Source organism: Geotrypetes seraphini, chromosome 3 (genome assembly GCF_902459505.1).
Source record: "Geotrypetes seraphini chromosome 3, aGeoSer1.1, whole genome shotgun sequence".
Classification (NCBI taxonomy): domain Eukaryota; kingdom Metazoa; phylum Chordata; class Amphibia; order Gymnophiona; family Dermophiidae; genus Geotrypetes; species Geotrypetes seraphini.
This window is the reverse complement of record NC_047086.1, coordinates 212,731,787-212,747,732: the sequence shown is the minus strand read 5'-3', so window position 1 is coordinate 212,747,732 and position 15,946 is coordinate 212,731,787. Positions and strand designations below refer to the sequence as shown.

At 48.5% G+C, this 15,946-nt stretch overlaps 1 protein-coding gene across 15 annotated transcripts in view; it reads right to left on the bottom strand.

Annotated features, from left to right (window-relative positions):
- Nucleotides 1-15,946, bottom strand: part of R3HDM2 (R3H domain containing 2) — a 462,276-nt gene that overhangs the window by 242,203 nt on the left and 204,127 nt on the right. The gene's annotated exons all lie outside the window — the stretch shown is intronic.

Here is a 15,946-nt window from a genome sequence, read left to right as displayed (position 1 = left end):
GCAAATTCATTCTCACTTGCCACTAGTAAATATACTAGACGTTCACATGCCACTTTCATTTTTCCATCTGTAAAAGGATGTAAATTTTAAAAATTCCACCAACATCTTTTATCCTATCAGGCAGCATTCTGGGGCAAAAACTTAAATTTCTTAATCATGATTTCCAGCACTTATTTAGATTTCAGGAGGCATTTGAAAACATATTTGTTCACCAAGTAACAGCTTTCTCTTTTGTAAACCGCAAAGAGCTTCACGGTCCTGTGGTATATAAGCAGAATGTTATGTTATGATTTTGTGTGGAATAGGCCTTTCATGAAACGAGCTACCAAGAGATGTACTAAAAGAGGTTTGTTTTCCAGGCAGAAATAAAAGCACCGAGATGAACTCTGACCAAATTGACTTTTAGTCCAGAATTAGAGAGGTGGAGAAGGTAGCTGAGGATGGATGGAATGGACATGAGATAGGCTCCAGAGAATGTAATGCACACCAGGAAGAGAACTGTGTCTACTTGAAGCAATAACAGCACTGAGTGGAAGGTTCAATGACAACGGATACTGCAGCTGAGAGAAAGAAAGCATTTACCTGTTCGGTGAAAGAAACCAAGCTGTTAGTGCTAACGATTGGAGGTTAGGGGTTGGGATGAGCTAGCAATGTTAAAAATTGTTGCAGTTTCCTGCATTGCTCACAGCTCTACAAGATTGATATGGAAGGTCTGATCATGGTGAGACCACATTCCCTAAGTGTGGAGACGATCTACAGCCTAGCATCAAATATCTGTGACTAGAAGTTTTTGGTGGGGAGGAGGCTGGAAAGGGAGAATCCAGGTAAGATTTTGTGCTACCATCCACCATTAGAGAGTGTGTCATAGATCTGGGTGACATACTGGAGCAGAAGCGGATCCTGTGGCTTGGGACCATTGTGATGATAAGGTCCCAAGCCACAGGAATTCTGAAATGAAAATGTGAAAATGGGATCACATGAACCATTGATGCCATATGATCAAAAAATGGCATGCAGAAATACGCTTGAAAGTGGAGATCGTTGATCCTCTGGCTCAGTTAGAAAAGCTCCTATTAATTTCAAGGTTTGAGACAGCTGTAGATGCGACTTTTGGTAGCAACAGCAAACTCTAAAAGCTTGAGGAGCAAGCTGTTGAGATTATGGAATGTTGGGCTGCTTGCAATGAAGAAAGGCTCGTGGGCACTGGGATACTGCCCGTCCGTCCAGAATGACACACCTATCTACTAGAAAAGATATTAGCAAGATAAGAACCTAATCTCTTTTTAGTGTTCATATATGCTGTGGAAGATATTTTTCTATATAATCTTATTCCACACAGTTTTTGTTTAGAAAGAAACAAAGGATCAATCCCTAAATAGAAAGAGGATAGTATCAATAAAAAATTCAAAAGATCATCAGATCAACAACTATAACTTCATTTCTGATGAACAGGTGTGATGCTTAAACACAGCCAAAGGAGTGGAGAAGTGAAGCTGACTTATACAGATTGGGAGAGGCTGGAGTTAGTTTTGATGGTGATGGCAGCACTGGGTTATTATGGCCGATGCTGGATGGACTTCTACGGTCTTTGTCCTTTATATGGGAAAACGGATCAGGATCAAGTATATATATTTTATATCACATTCATATCATCCAAGTACAGGTCTTTCTTATCTTGGGAGTAGGGAGGGGTAGGATATCTTATAGAGCAGTGGTCTCAAACTCACGGCCCAGGGGCCACATGCAGCCCGCCAGGTACTATTTTGAGGCCTTCAGTATTATAAAGAATGATTCTTTATGGAAAACTTGTGCCTAAGTGTCCAGCAATCATGTCTGGCGGTCGTGTTCTCCAATGTTATCTGCCTCACTGCTGTAACCTCACGCAAGCGCTTTCCTGCGTCTGTACGCGATTGTCCTCTCCACTCCACCTCACAATCACGTACAGATGCAGTAAAGCACTTGCGTGAGGTTACAGCAGGGAGGCAGGCAACATTCCAGAACGTAAAGTAATTATTGGAGGCAGTCAGCTTGTGCGTGTGTCCAGTGCTAGAGGAGGTAAGAGCTGACGCGACCACCGGACACTTAAGGTACAATTTTTCCATAAAGAATCATCCTTTGTAATACCAAGAGCCTCAAAATAGTTGGTCCAAAATCTTGTCTCTTGCAGTTGATACTTTCATAGTTTTTCACTTTCTGCATGTTGCACTGCTTTCAGCTGTCTATAGCTGAAATTATCAGAAGCAATTAAGGAAAGTTTAAGGAACTTAGTAAATAAAATGAATAATTATGAGATGAGTGTGAGACTATTGGGCAGACTGCTGTTATTTACTATGTAAGCCTTGATCAGCCAGTTATCTATAAGTAGGGAAACATATGAAATCCCCGTTAGCGAAGGGATGTCACAACTACTACTATCAATAGCAACATATAAACATGTCCTACATTTCTTCTATGCTTTTGTCAGGACTCTTCAGAAGTGACCGTTGTCTGAAAAATTCATACAGACAACTCTGGCCAACTAACACCTCATACATCCAAAAATCATTTGTACTGGTATATATTTCATAATAGTTGTTTCTTTGTGCACTTCTCACAATATCTTATGTCTTACAGAAAACCAATAACTTATCTTATTTCAGTGCAGGAGAGCAAGTTGCCGACATAGCTAAGTTTTGTACCGATTTAACTGGTTAGTGTACATCATGTGATGCATCCCTTTAATGGAACTGAAATACTGGTTGCCATCTTTGAATGAATGTGCCGTGGAGAGCAACTGAAAGCTGAAGGTAACATATGCGAGGATGTTGTGTGATATAAATTAATTTAAGCTATACTAAATTTTTTTTTCTTTCCTTTTTGAAAGTCTAAATGTGTTTAACTGATTTGAGTGCAAGTGATGATGACTATGTTGCTGTTTTTCAGAAGTCCGTTTGCCCTGACACAGTGTGCAAAACTTAGCTATGTCGGCAACTGGATCTCCTGCACTGAAATAAAATAAGTTATTGGTTTTCTATAAGACAAAAGATATTGTGAGATGTGCATAAAGAACGAACTATTATGAAATATACACCAGTACAAATGATTTTTGGACATATGAGGAGGTGTTAGTTGGCCAGAGTTGTTTGTATGAATTTTTCAGCCAACGGCCACTTCTGAAAAGTCTTGACAAAAGCATAGAAGAAATGTATGTTGCTACTGATTTTAGTTATCCTACAACATAAGTTTTTGTTTGACCTTTAATTGACAACTACTACTAGGCATTTTGTGAAAACATGAGGAGCGGAGGCTAGTCCTAAGAGCAAGACCTTGTACTTGAAGTATTGGGGATCTATGCAGAAGTGGAGATACCTCCTGTGAACAGGTAGGATGGATATATGAGTGTAGGCTTCTTTGTGATCTAGACAGCAAAGCCAATTTCTTTTTTGTAGCAGGGGTAGAAGGGTTCCCAGAGAGACTATTTGAAACTTCTCCTTCAGTAAAAATTTGTTTAGGCATCAGTGGTCTAGAATGGGTCAAAGGCCTCTGGTCATTTTTGGTATCAGGAAATACTTGGAGTAGAACAACCCCCCCCCCCTCCCCAAGCCCTCTCCTGCAGAGGAGCAGGCTCTATTGCATTAGCTGCAGAAGAGTCAAATGTTTATGGTGAAAGAGGGAGTTCAAAAGACATCTTTTGGTTGGTGGTTTGGAGGCTTTTTAATCAAACACAGGGCACAGCCCTCAGCAACAACATGAAGCACCTACTGATCTGTTGTGATAAGAGTCTAACAGAAGTCAGTCCAGCATCATCTTCCTTCCCCGCTGCTGGTCTTCTATTTAAGCACCACTCCTGCACATCATAAATGAAAATATAGTCTTAGATCTGTCAAGTTTTATGTTGAAACTATCCTCTTTCTGTTTAGAGATCCTTTGTGTTTATCCCATGCATTTTTGAACTCCGCTACTGTTTTTGCTTCCACCACCTCCAGAGGGAGGGCATTCCAGGCATCCACCACACTCTAGATTTAGAAGTATTTCCTGACATTACTCCTACCGCCCCGCAACCTCATATTATGTCCTTTAGTTTTACTGCTTCTCCCTCTCTGAAACAGATATGTTTGTAGATTAATAAACTTCAAGTATTTAAACATAAGAACATAAAAATTGCCGCTGCTGGGTCAGACCAGCGTGCCCAGCAGTCCACTCATACGGCGGCCCTCAGGTCAAAGACCAGTGCTCTAAATGAGCCCAGCCTCACCTGCATACATTCCAGTTTAGCAGGAACTTGTCCAACTGTCTTGAATCCCTGAAGGATGTTTTCCCCTATAACAGACTCCGGAAGAGCATTCCAGTTGTCTACCACTCTCTGGGTGAAGAAGAACTTCCTCACGTTTGTACGGAATCTATCCCCTTTCAACTTTAGAAGGTGAACAATCTGTCTTTATCTGCTAAGTCTATTCCCTTCAGTATTTTGAATGTTTCTATCATGTCCCCTCTCAGTCTCCTCTTTTCAAGGGAGAAGAGGCCCAGTTTCTCTAATCTCTCACTATACAGCAATTCCTCCAGCCCCTTAACCATCTTAGTCGCTCTTCTCTGGACCCTTTCGAGTAGTACCGTGTCCTTCTTCATGTACGGTGACCAGTCTATCATGTCTATCATATCTCCTCTATCCCTTCTTTCCTCCAGGGCTTACATATTCAGGTATTGAACTCTCTTCTCATACATCTCTTGGCGCAATCCTGATATCATTTTCCTCTGGACCGCTTCACATCATCTTAAATCCTTAGCAAGCTACGGTCTCCAGAACTGAACACAGTATTCCAAGTGGGGCCTCACTAATGTACAGAGGCATCTTCTCTTTTTCTGCTGGTGATTCCTCTCTATGCAGCCCAGCATCCTTCTGACAATGGCCATTGTTTTAAAACCTTGAGATCCTCAGACATTATCATGCCAAGGTCCTTCTCCTCGACTGTGCATAATTACTTAAAATCTTTATCCCAGAAAGCAGCTTGATATGACAATGTATGTTCGAGATACCTTTTAAACCTACAAACCTTCACTGACGGGTAGGTGAAAAGAGCATGAGCTTTACAAGAATGTTTTGGATTAAAGACCGTGAATACATTTAACAAATATGAAGGGGCCTGACCTGTTATAATTCTGTAATAAATACAACCAAACTTGAAGATGATACGGGCCTCCATGGATAGCCATGCAATTCACGATAGAAGGAAGATACATGATCGTGAACAGAACGGGCCCCAACACCAATTCCTGAGGCATACCATTACTCGCCTTTCTTTCCTCCAAGCAAATTCCATTCACCACCACTTTCTGTCGTTGTCCATCAACCAATTTCTAATCCAGGTCACCACTTTAGGTCCTAACTTCAGCCCACCAAGCTTATTGATGAGCCTCCTATGAGGAACCTTGCCAAAGGCTTTACTGAAATTCAGGTAGACTACATCTAGGCACATCCTCTATCCAATTCTCCGGTCACCCAGTCAAAGAAATCGACCTTGATTTGTTTGGCACAATTTCCCCTTGGTGTAACCATGTTGTCTTGGATCTTGCAATCCATTGGATTCCAGGTAGTTCACTATTTTTTCCTTCAACAGAGTTTTCATTATCTTTCCAACCACCAAAGTGAGACTTATCAATCTGTAGTTGTCAACTTCTCTGTTCCCACTTTTGTGAAGAAGGCTCACATTCGCTTATATCCAATCCCGCAAAACCTCTCCCGTCTCCAAGGATTTATTAAACAAATCTGCAAGAGGTCCTGCAAAAACTTTCCCGAGTTCCCTCAATAGGATGCATCTCATCAGGTCCCATGGCTTTGTCCATTTTTAGTTTTCTCAGTTGTTCATAAACACTTTCCTCCATGAACAGAGTGATATCTACTCCATTCCCATATATACCTCGGTTAGCCAACCAAAGTCCTTCTCCAGACATTTCTGAAAACAGAACAAAAATATTTGTTTAGCACATTTGCTTTTTCCTCCTCACTTTCCACATAGTTCTCAACATCTTTTAGTCTCACAATTCCATTTCTAGTCTTCCTCCTTTTCCCAATATACAGTACCTGAAAAGTTGTCTCCTCTTTTTACCTCTCTAGCCATTTTTTTCTTCCACCTGCGCTTTTAACAATTGTATTTCTCTCTTCACTTCTTTGGAGTTTTATCTGGTATTCTTTTATATGTTTCTTTCTTGTGTTCTTTTGCATTTCTTGAATGCTGAATCTTTTGCCTTTATTTTTTCTGCAACCTTTTCCTCTTGTTTTTATTAACTTTCTTTACATATAGTTGTTGCCATTTTTATAGCTCCTTTCAGCTTGGACCACAGGTCTTTCTATTTCCCTTATATGCTCCCATACCTTCAGTTCTTTCTTCAGGAATGCTCTCTCTTTTTACTGAAATCATCATGCTTGAAATCCAAGACTGAGTTTAGTGTGTTCACAGTCCGCTTTAGCTCTTAAATCAACCATACTATATGATGATCACTATTACCAAGGTGGGCAAACACTCAGACACACTTTCTTCATTTGTGAGCACCAAATCTAGTGTCGCCCCTTCTCTTATTGGTTCCATAACCATTTGTTTGAGCAGAGAGCTTTGAAGGGCATCCCCATCTCTTTGCTTCTTTCTGATTCTGCAGTCGGGACATTCCAGTCCACATCAGGCAGATTGAAGTCTCCTAGTAACAGCGGCTCCCCTTTCAGACTCAACTTATGGACATCGGCAACCAGCTCTTTGTTTATGTTCTCCATTTATGTCAGAGGCCTATAGATCACTCCTGTAAATATAGAGGTTCCATCTTCTCTCTTCAAGCTGATCCTTAATCAGTTCTTAAATAGAGTATCTTTCATCATTTTATATATAGGTACCTTGACATAGTCCGTTGGTGGCGATTCATAGTTCAGAAGCTCAAAATGCTCAAAGTGAGGTTCTTTCTTTGTTTCCATTTTAATGGGAAATGATTTGACACATTTGCCTTATAAAGCCAGTAAAGGATATGTTCTCTGATGGAGACTATGCCTTTGAGGTGGAGAAGGATCAGAAGGTATGCCATAGGATTCTTCTGCTGACAAATTTGGCAGATCCTCATCAGAGTGGTTTGAGATATCCGATTCAGATTCCTCAAAATACTCTCCTCTATGGAAATCTGGGCGTTTGATCAACTATGCATCGAGGAGCATCAAGGCAGAAGTCAATGCTCTAACCCAGGAGATAACTCCTCTGTCAATGACAACACATGCGTGGAATGGGTCCATGCCAACCTCAATGTTCAATGTCAAGTAGGGGTGTATGACCTCATCCTCAATCAACGCCTCAACATATCCTAAGGCTGGGCAGAGGCACTAAAGCACAGTTACTTACCGTAACAGGTGTTATCCAGGGACAGCAGGCATATATTCTCACATGTGGGTGACGTCATCTACGGAGCCCCGGCGCGGACAGCTTTTCAAGCAAACTTGATTAAAGTTTCAAGTTTGCACACTGCACCACGCATGTGCGTGCCTTCTCGCCCACTAGAGGGCGCATCCCACCTCGTGGTCCTCAGTTCCATAACTAGCAAGGAAGCCATCCCCGGGGAGGCGGGCGGGTTGTGAGAATATATGCCTGCTGTCCCTGGATAACACCTGTTACGGTAAGTAACTGTGCTTTATCCCAGGACAAGCAGGCATGATATTCTCACATGTGGGTGACCTCCAAGCTAACCAAAAAAGGGCAGGTGGGAGGATGGCAATTTAGGAAAACAGATTTTGCAAAACTGACTGGCCAAACCGGCCGTCATTCCTGGATAAAGTGTCCAGGCAGTAATGAGAGGTGAATGTATGAACCGAAGACCAAGTGGCAGCCTTGCATATGTCCTCCATCGGAGTGGATCGGAGGAAAGCTATCGAAGCTGCCATCGCTCGGACCTTGTGCCCCGTGACTCGACCCGGGGGAGGAAGGCCGGCCTGAGCGTAGCAAAAGGAAATGCAAGCGGCCAACCAGTTAGACAGAGTGCGCTTGGAAACTGGGTGCCCTAATCGATTGGGATCGAAGGACAAAAACAATTGAGGGACCTTCCGATGAGGCCTGGTGCGTTGAAGATAAAATGCCAACGCCCTCTTACAGTCAAGCGTGTGAAGCGCCGTCTCGCCCGGATGGGAGTGGGGCTTCGGGAAGAACACAGGAAGGACAATGGACTGATTGAGGTGGAAGTCAGAAACAACTTTAGGTAAAAACTTAGGATGGGTGCGGAGGACCACCTTGTCGTGATGAAAGACAGTGAAAGGAGGGTCCGCAACCAAGGCTTGCAACTCCCCAATCCGCCTGGCGGAGGTGAGGGCAATCAGAAACACCGCCTTCCAAGTCAGAAATTTCAAGAGGGACTTGTTGAGTGGCTCAAAAGGGGGTTTCATCAGTTGAGCCAGAACTACATTCAAATTCCACACGACAGACGGAGGCTTAAGAGGGGGGCAAACCCTGAGTAACCCTTTCATGAAGCGTGTCACCAAGGGATGGAGTGACAGCGGGCGTCCCTCCAGAGGTTGGTGGAAAGCGGAAATCGCACTGAGATGAACCCGCACCGAAGTGGTTTTCAAGCCGGAGCGCGACAAATGAAATAAATATTCTAAAACCGAGGATACCGGAACTGATACCGGATCCAGGTGAAAAGACGAACACCAGGTGGAAAACCTGGTCCATTTCTGCGCATAGCAAAGCCTCGTCGAGATCTTGCGGGAGGCTTCCAACACCTCCTTCACCGATTGAGACAGGTCCGGAGGAGTCAGGGAACAAGAAACCAGGCTGTCAGGTGCAATGACTGCAGATTGGGATGTAACATGGATCCTTGACTCTGAGACAGCAGAGAAGGAGAGACAGGCAGGGGAAGAGGCTCTCTGGCACTGAGCTGGAGCAGCAGGGAGAACCAGTGCTGACGCGGCCATCGAGGTGCTATGAGAATCATCGTGGCCGTGGACGATTTTAGGTGTACCAACGTTCGCATGATCAGAGGGAACGGAGGGAATGCATACAGGAACCTCCCTTCCCAGTCGAGTAGGAAGGCATCCGCTTCCAGACGGTCCTGCGAGTACATCCGAGAACAATATAGTGGTAGTTTGTGTGTCTCCGGAGAGGCAAACAGATCCACCTGTGGCGTTCCCCAGCGAGCGAAAACCTCGCGTAGAACAGCTGAGTGTAGAGTCCACTCGTGCGGTTGCAGAAGTCGACTCAGTTTGTCCGCCAGGCAATTCCGTTCTCCTTGGATGTAGACCGCCCGGAGGAAGATGTTCCGGGAGGCCGCCCACTCCCAGAGGCGAAGAGCTTCGGAGCAGAGGGGCCATGACCCCGTTCCTCCCTGCTTGTTCACATAATACATTGCCACCTGATTGTCCGTGCGGACGAGGACCACTTGGTCCTGCAATATGTGAACGAAGGCTCGAAGTGCTAGGAAGATGGCTCGCAGCTCTAGCATGTTGATGTGACCCTGACGGTCTTCTGCCGACCACAGGCCCTGCGTGCGAAGACCGTCGAGATGGGCTCCCCACGCGTACTCCGAGGAGTCCGTGGTCAGGACCTTGCGAAAGGGCGGAGTGCGAAACAATAGCCCCATGGACAGATTTGAAGAGTCTGTCCACCAACGCAGCGATTTCCGCAATGGCGGAGTTACCGAAATGAGGCGAGACACCGGGTCGCACTCCTGACGCCACTGGGACGCGAGGGTCCACTGAGGGATCCTCAGATGTAGCCTCGCAAACGGTGTGACATGTACCGTCGAGGCCATATGGCCCAGCAGCATCATCATGCGCTTGGCCGACACCTTCGACAGTTGAGAGACCTGGTGGCTCATCCGTACCAGGGCTTCCAACCGCTGGGTCGGCAGGTAGGAGCGTAGGCGCACCGTGTCCAGCACCGCACCTATGAATTGAAGAGACTGCGACGGCCTCAACTGAGACTTTGGAAAGTTTATCTCGAACCCGAGAGTTTGCAGGAAGGCAATAGACTGTCGGGTCGCTGAGATAACCCCCTCCCTGGTCGGGGCTTTGATGAGCCAATCGTCCAGGTAGGGGAACACGTGAAGTCCACGCGACCTGAGGGCTGCCGCAACCACCACCATGCACTTCGTGAATACTCGTGGGGACGCGGCCAGGCCGAAGGGCAGTACCCTGTACTGGAGGTGGAGGTCCCCCACCTGGAATCGTAAGAATCTTCGACAGGCGGGGTGCACCGGAACATGGGTGTATGCTTCCTTCAGGTCGAGGGAGCACATCCAGTCCCCTTCCTCCAAGAGGGGATACAGAACCGGGAGAGACAGCATTCGAAACTTCTCCCGGGCCAGGAATTTGTTGAGCTTCCTGAGGTCCAGTATGGGGCGCAGGTCCCCGGTCTTTTTTGGGACCAAGAAGTAGCGGGAGTAAAACCCCGTGCCCCACTGGTCCCTGGGGACCGGCTCGACCGCCCGAAGCTTCAAGAGGGCTTTGGCTTCGGTTATAAGGGTCGGTAGCTGCGAACGGTTGCAGGGGACTAAACTTGGGGGACTGTCCGGCGGCGAGGACACAAAGTTGAGCGAGTAGCCCTCGGAGACGATCCGGAGCACCCAAGCGTCTGAGGTAATCCCGGTCCATGCCTCCCGGAAGGACCGAAGACGGCCCCCGATAGGAAGGGGTTCTTGTGAAAGTGCGGAGGGGAACCCGCCCCGTCCGCTCAGCCCGTCAAAAGGAAGGCGCTGGCTTAGAAGGGCCCTGCGCCGGGGCTTGGGGTTGCCCCCCTCTGCCTCGCTGAGACGGACGTCTCGGAGGTGGTCTCGAGAAAGCCGGGGTCGACTTCTGAGGGTATCGGCGCGGCGGAGGCCGAAAGGGTTTCTGCGGCGGGGGCCTAGGTTTGGGGCGGACCAGGGATGCTAGAGAGCGCTCCTGTTCCGACAAGCGCTTGGTCGCCGCGTCCAATGTCTCGTCGAATAACTCGGACCCCACACAAGGCAAGTCTGCCAGGCGTTCCTGCAGGTTTGGGTCCATGTCGAGGGTGCGAAGCCAGGCCAAGCGGCGCATGGCCACCGCGAGGGCCGACACCCTCGAAACCAGCTCAAAGGCGTCGTACACTGCATGGAATAGGTACAACCGCAATTGAGACAGGTTGGACATAAACTTGTCGGATCCTGCTCTTTGGGAGTCCGGTAACGAGTTTCGGTATTGAGGAAGGTCCTTCACCATACCACGCAAAAAGGAGGAAAAGGTGAAGGCGTAATTTAGAACCCTGGTGGCCATCAGGGAATTTGAATAGAGGCGACGGCCAAACTTGTCGAGGGTCCGCCCCTCCCTGCCTGGTGGAACCGCCGCAGAAACCCGTGAGGGCTGTGATTTTTTAAGAGCAGACTCCACCAGAAGGGACTGGTGTGAGAGCTGCGCCTTATCGAACCCTTTAGGGGGAATCGTCCTATACTTCGATTCCATTTTTGAAGGCACAGACGTGACTGTAAGAGGGTTTGACAAGTTCTTCAGCCAGGTTTGCAGAAGGACACTGTTGAGAGGGAGTCTAGGCACCTCCCTAGGAAGAGTGGGGAGGTCCTGTTCCTCCAAAAATTCTTTGGAATACCGAGAGCCTACCATCAGGTCAATCCCCAGGGCTTGGGCCATGTCCTGAACGAAGGATGAAAATGAGGACGGCCTAGCCTGGGGGGAGGGGGTTCTCGACCGCCCCACCGAGGAGAGGGGGGAGGCCTCATGGGAATAATGAGGGTCCCTAACCGATCCCGAATCCCAGGATCCCCTCTCGAGGGCCCTCGAGGGGGAAGGGGAAGTTATCCTCCTCGCAGAACCCTTGGGTGAGGACCCCGGGGTTCGTGGGACACTCTCCCGTTTCCTCGGCGAGGCGGCCCGGGAAGACTTCCCATGGGGTGAGCGGAGGAGCCTCGGGTTGTCGAGGCGCAGCTCCGACACCTGCAGTGCCTCGCCCCCGAACGACGAGGAACGGTCGCGCCGAGGGGAGCCTCGGGGCCGCTTGGACTTCCTCGATCGACGCCCCGTCCGAGGTCGCGTCGAGGGCGAGGCGTGTCTGGAAGACCCGGAGGAAGAGGAGGAAAGGCGGCGCACTCTGCGCAACTTTTCTTTGGGCCTTACACTGCGCTCAGGGGGTTCCCCCGAGGTCGAGGTCCGGGGCGGGGCCGAGACCGAGGTGAACGGGGCCACAGTACCCGAGACCGAGGTCGCCGAGGCCGGGGCTCCCGAGGGAGCCGAGGCCGGGGCCTCCGAGACCGAAGGCGCCCAGGCCGAGGTCGAGGCCGCCGGAACCGCAGCACGCTGCAACACTTCCAGGGCTCCGGACAGCTCCGATGAGATCAGAGCTCGGAGGAGGTCCTGGAAGGCCGGAATCCCCACGAAGGTGGGGAGTTCCGAGTCCGGGGCACACTCCCTGGAGGGCGACCTCGGTCTCGAGTATTCCCTCGGGGTGTGCGGAGTCGAGGTCCGATGCGGGGCCGGGGTCGACCCACCCGCCTTGGCCTGACTCGAGGATGGCTTCTTTGCTGAAGGGGATGGAACAGAGGACTTACCCGAAGCTTGCTTCACTGACGACGCCTTCGAGGAAGAGGGCCGAGGCGAGGCCGAGGCCCCCGAGGACGCCGAGGCCGAGGTCAAGGCCGGGGCCGAAGCCGAGGCCGACGTCGAGGCCTTAGACGGCGCGTCGACGGCGAACAATTCGGCCATTCTTGCCTTACGGCGACGGAGGGCCCTGTTTTGGAAGGTAGCACAGCGATCACACGAGTCTGTCGGATGTTCGGGCCCAAGACAGACGATGCACCACCGGTGAGGGTCGGTGATGGAAAGCAACCTCTCACACCGGCTGCACTTTTTGAATCCCGTAACAGGACGGGACATCCACGAAGAAAAAGAAGAAGGCCGGGAACGTACCAACGTCCCGCGGCCACGGCTTCCGGGAGCCCCCGGAGGCCGACGAAAAACGAAAGACTTTTTTTTTTTTTTTTTTTTGAAAAGAAACGAAAGGAAAACAGCACCGCGAACTAATTCGAAGGGAAAAACAAACTAAACGCGGCAGCTAGAAGGCAAAAACACTGGAGCTCAGATCCACAGGGCTTTCTTGCTCCGCGGAAAAATTTGAACTGAGGACCACGAGGTGGGATGCGCCCTCTAGTGGGCGAGAAGGCACGCACATGCGTGGTGCAGTGTGCAAACTTGAAACTTTAATCAAGTTTGCTTGAAAAGCTGTCCGCGCCGGGGCTCCGTAGATGACGTCACCCACATGTGAGAATATCATGCCTGCTTGTCCTGGGATAATGGACGCATTTAAAGCCTATGTAGGCTGCAACTGCAGATTAGAACCCCAAAAACTCTTGCTTGTGCATAGTTCGGATCTTCTACTGGAGAGTTGGTGTTTGCACCAGAAGAGACATCAAAGTGGAATCAGTCTGTGGTGCATGTTTGGGCATAGGAGACCTCAATGTTGAGGAAAGCCTGGGCGGAAACATGATCTGCAGCAATGGAGAGAGATGTACGATGTCTGGGATGACACAATGTCATGCCTAGAAAGGAAAGAACATTTATGCTTCTTAGCTTTCTTATGTACTGCTTCCCCTGATGAATGAGGCAAGGAGGAAAACAACTTTGATTTCTGTCTTTGGAGAAAGCCCAATGCTCTATGCTCTCTATGTAGTGTCAATACCAATGTTGATGAAGGCTGTGCGTCAGGTTCTGAATGTCTAGCCATGCTTGATTTTGATGCCAAACCAAAAAGTCTTTCATAGTGAAGTTGTTGGGCTTTAAGGGGAAAATTGTATAAATGGTGTCCCAATTGTAGGCGGCAGTAGGCGTCCTACCCTGTCTAACCAGCCAATTGGGACCAACTTTTTTTTTTTTTTTAAATATCCCGAGGCCGGCTGTCTACATTGTAGGCATCTTCATAAGCCTAGGAAGGTGCGTAGGGCCACCTAATCTCGCCCAAGGCTAGGCGTGGGCATGGTGTCACCCGGAAGTGGCATTAGACGAGCTTAAGCAGCCCTAGGCGCCTCCCTAGGGCTGCGATTGATGTCTGAAATGTAGGTCAACAAAATGCTGGCCTATATTTCAAATAGACACAGCTGCTGAATTGATCACGGCAAAGGAATCTCCCCTAAGGGAATGGCCTAAGGGATCTGGCCAATCTGAGTCTTCCCAGAATGCACTAGGAGAGAGTCCTAAGATTCTGGTTGGCCCAGATGCCTTTCCTAAGGGAGGGGGTCTTATGCGCCTGGGCCAATCGCACGATGCACTGGGAAGGAGCAGACCCGCCATTCGGTGGAAGTGGACCTGCTGACCGTAAGAAGGAAACATCCCTCCAGCTGTCCAACTTCTAAAAAAGGTACTGTGGGGGCCAGGTGGGCTTGGGAGTGGGCGGTCGGAGGGCATGCACTTGGGAGGGTTCTGGCAGGAGGGACTAAGCATCCCTCCTGCTGAGTTCCGGCAGGAGTGAGTGTGCATCCCTCCTGCTGGGGGATGGTGGCAGGAGAAATTGGGCACTCCTCCTGCCAAAGACACTTGGAGGTGGGGGGGGTGACATTCGGGGGTTTCAGCAAGAGGGACTGGGCATCCCTCCTGCTAGTAGTCTTCATGGGGGGGTCCCTGCCATGGATCCTAAACTAATTGCTGCAGGGAGATTCCCCTTGCTGCGATCAGCTCAGCAGCAACCCGATTCTCTAACCAATGCCTGTGACATGGACGCTGGTTAGAGAATTGTGGTGTTAGGAGGGCTTATGTGTCTGTCCATGAGGACAGACACGATTCTATATAGGACGATTCTCAAACGCCACTTAGGCAGCTTCTGAGACCGGGCGTCCTATACAAAATCTGGCCCTAAGTGTCCTCTTTTGCCTATGTAGACAGAGGTCTTAGTGAATGTTCAGGACCTAGACACTGAACACAGTAATTATGGGGTCAGAGCCTGAAATGGTCCAATTATATTTCTTGAAGCCATTTGCCACCCTTTTTAACATGAAGGGAAAAAAGGCCAATACAAAAATTGTTCAATGGCCCAGGGAGCTGAAGTGAAAAGTATGCCAAAAATCATTGACACTTCCTGAGGAGAAAAAGGTCTCTAAGTGGCCTGAAGGCCCAAAAATTCAAACATGAAGAAAATGTAACATTTGAGCAAATTAGTAAAAAAACAAGAAAAAAATGAAGAATTATAAAGAAAATTACAATAAAATAAAAACAGGAAGGCATAAAAAGATTTCAAAGTTTGACGCACTGCAGAGAAACTGAAGACACAGATTTTTGGCTCTGTGGAAAACGGTGTCAGGTCAAAAGCGCGCCGGGACAAAGGCGCGCCCAGACAATTGAGCGCAGCGTGGAGGCGCGCACCACTCTAAATTACTGTTTTTAGGGCTCCGACAGAGGGGTGTGGGGGGGAACCCCCCACTTTACTTAATAGATATCGCGCCGCATTGTGGGGGCATTGTGGGGGGTTGTAACCCCCCCACATTTTACTGAAAACTTAACTTTTTCCCTGTTTTTAGGGAAAAAGTTCAGTTTACAGTAAAATGTGGAGGGTTACAACCCCCCAAACCCCCCATAACGCTGGCGCGATGTCTATTAAGTAAACTGGGGGGGTTCCCCAACAAAAACCCCCGTCGGAGCCCCTAAAAACTGTAATTTTGTGCGGCGCGCACCTCCACGCTGCGCTCAATTGTCGGCACGCGCTTTTGTCTTTCACGCCGTTGTCTATGAACTGTGGAAAACTAAGATGTCAGGTGGGAAGGCACTGGCACTAGCTCGCATGCAGTATGGGCACTGCCTAAAGATTTAAAGGGTCAGTTCACTTGGCAGTGTCCATACTGGATTCCCTGGATGACATCACCAATATGTGACAATATTAAGCCTGATAGTCTTCGAAGAATGTTCTTTCCACTCTAAGCATATAAAGGACTTTACCAGGACTACAATCACTCAAGAAGGAAAAAATGAAAAGTCAAGAAACCGGAAAAAGCCTGGCATTAA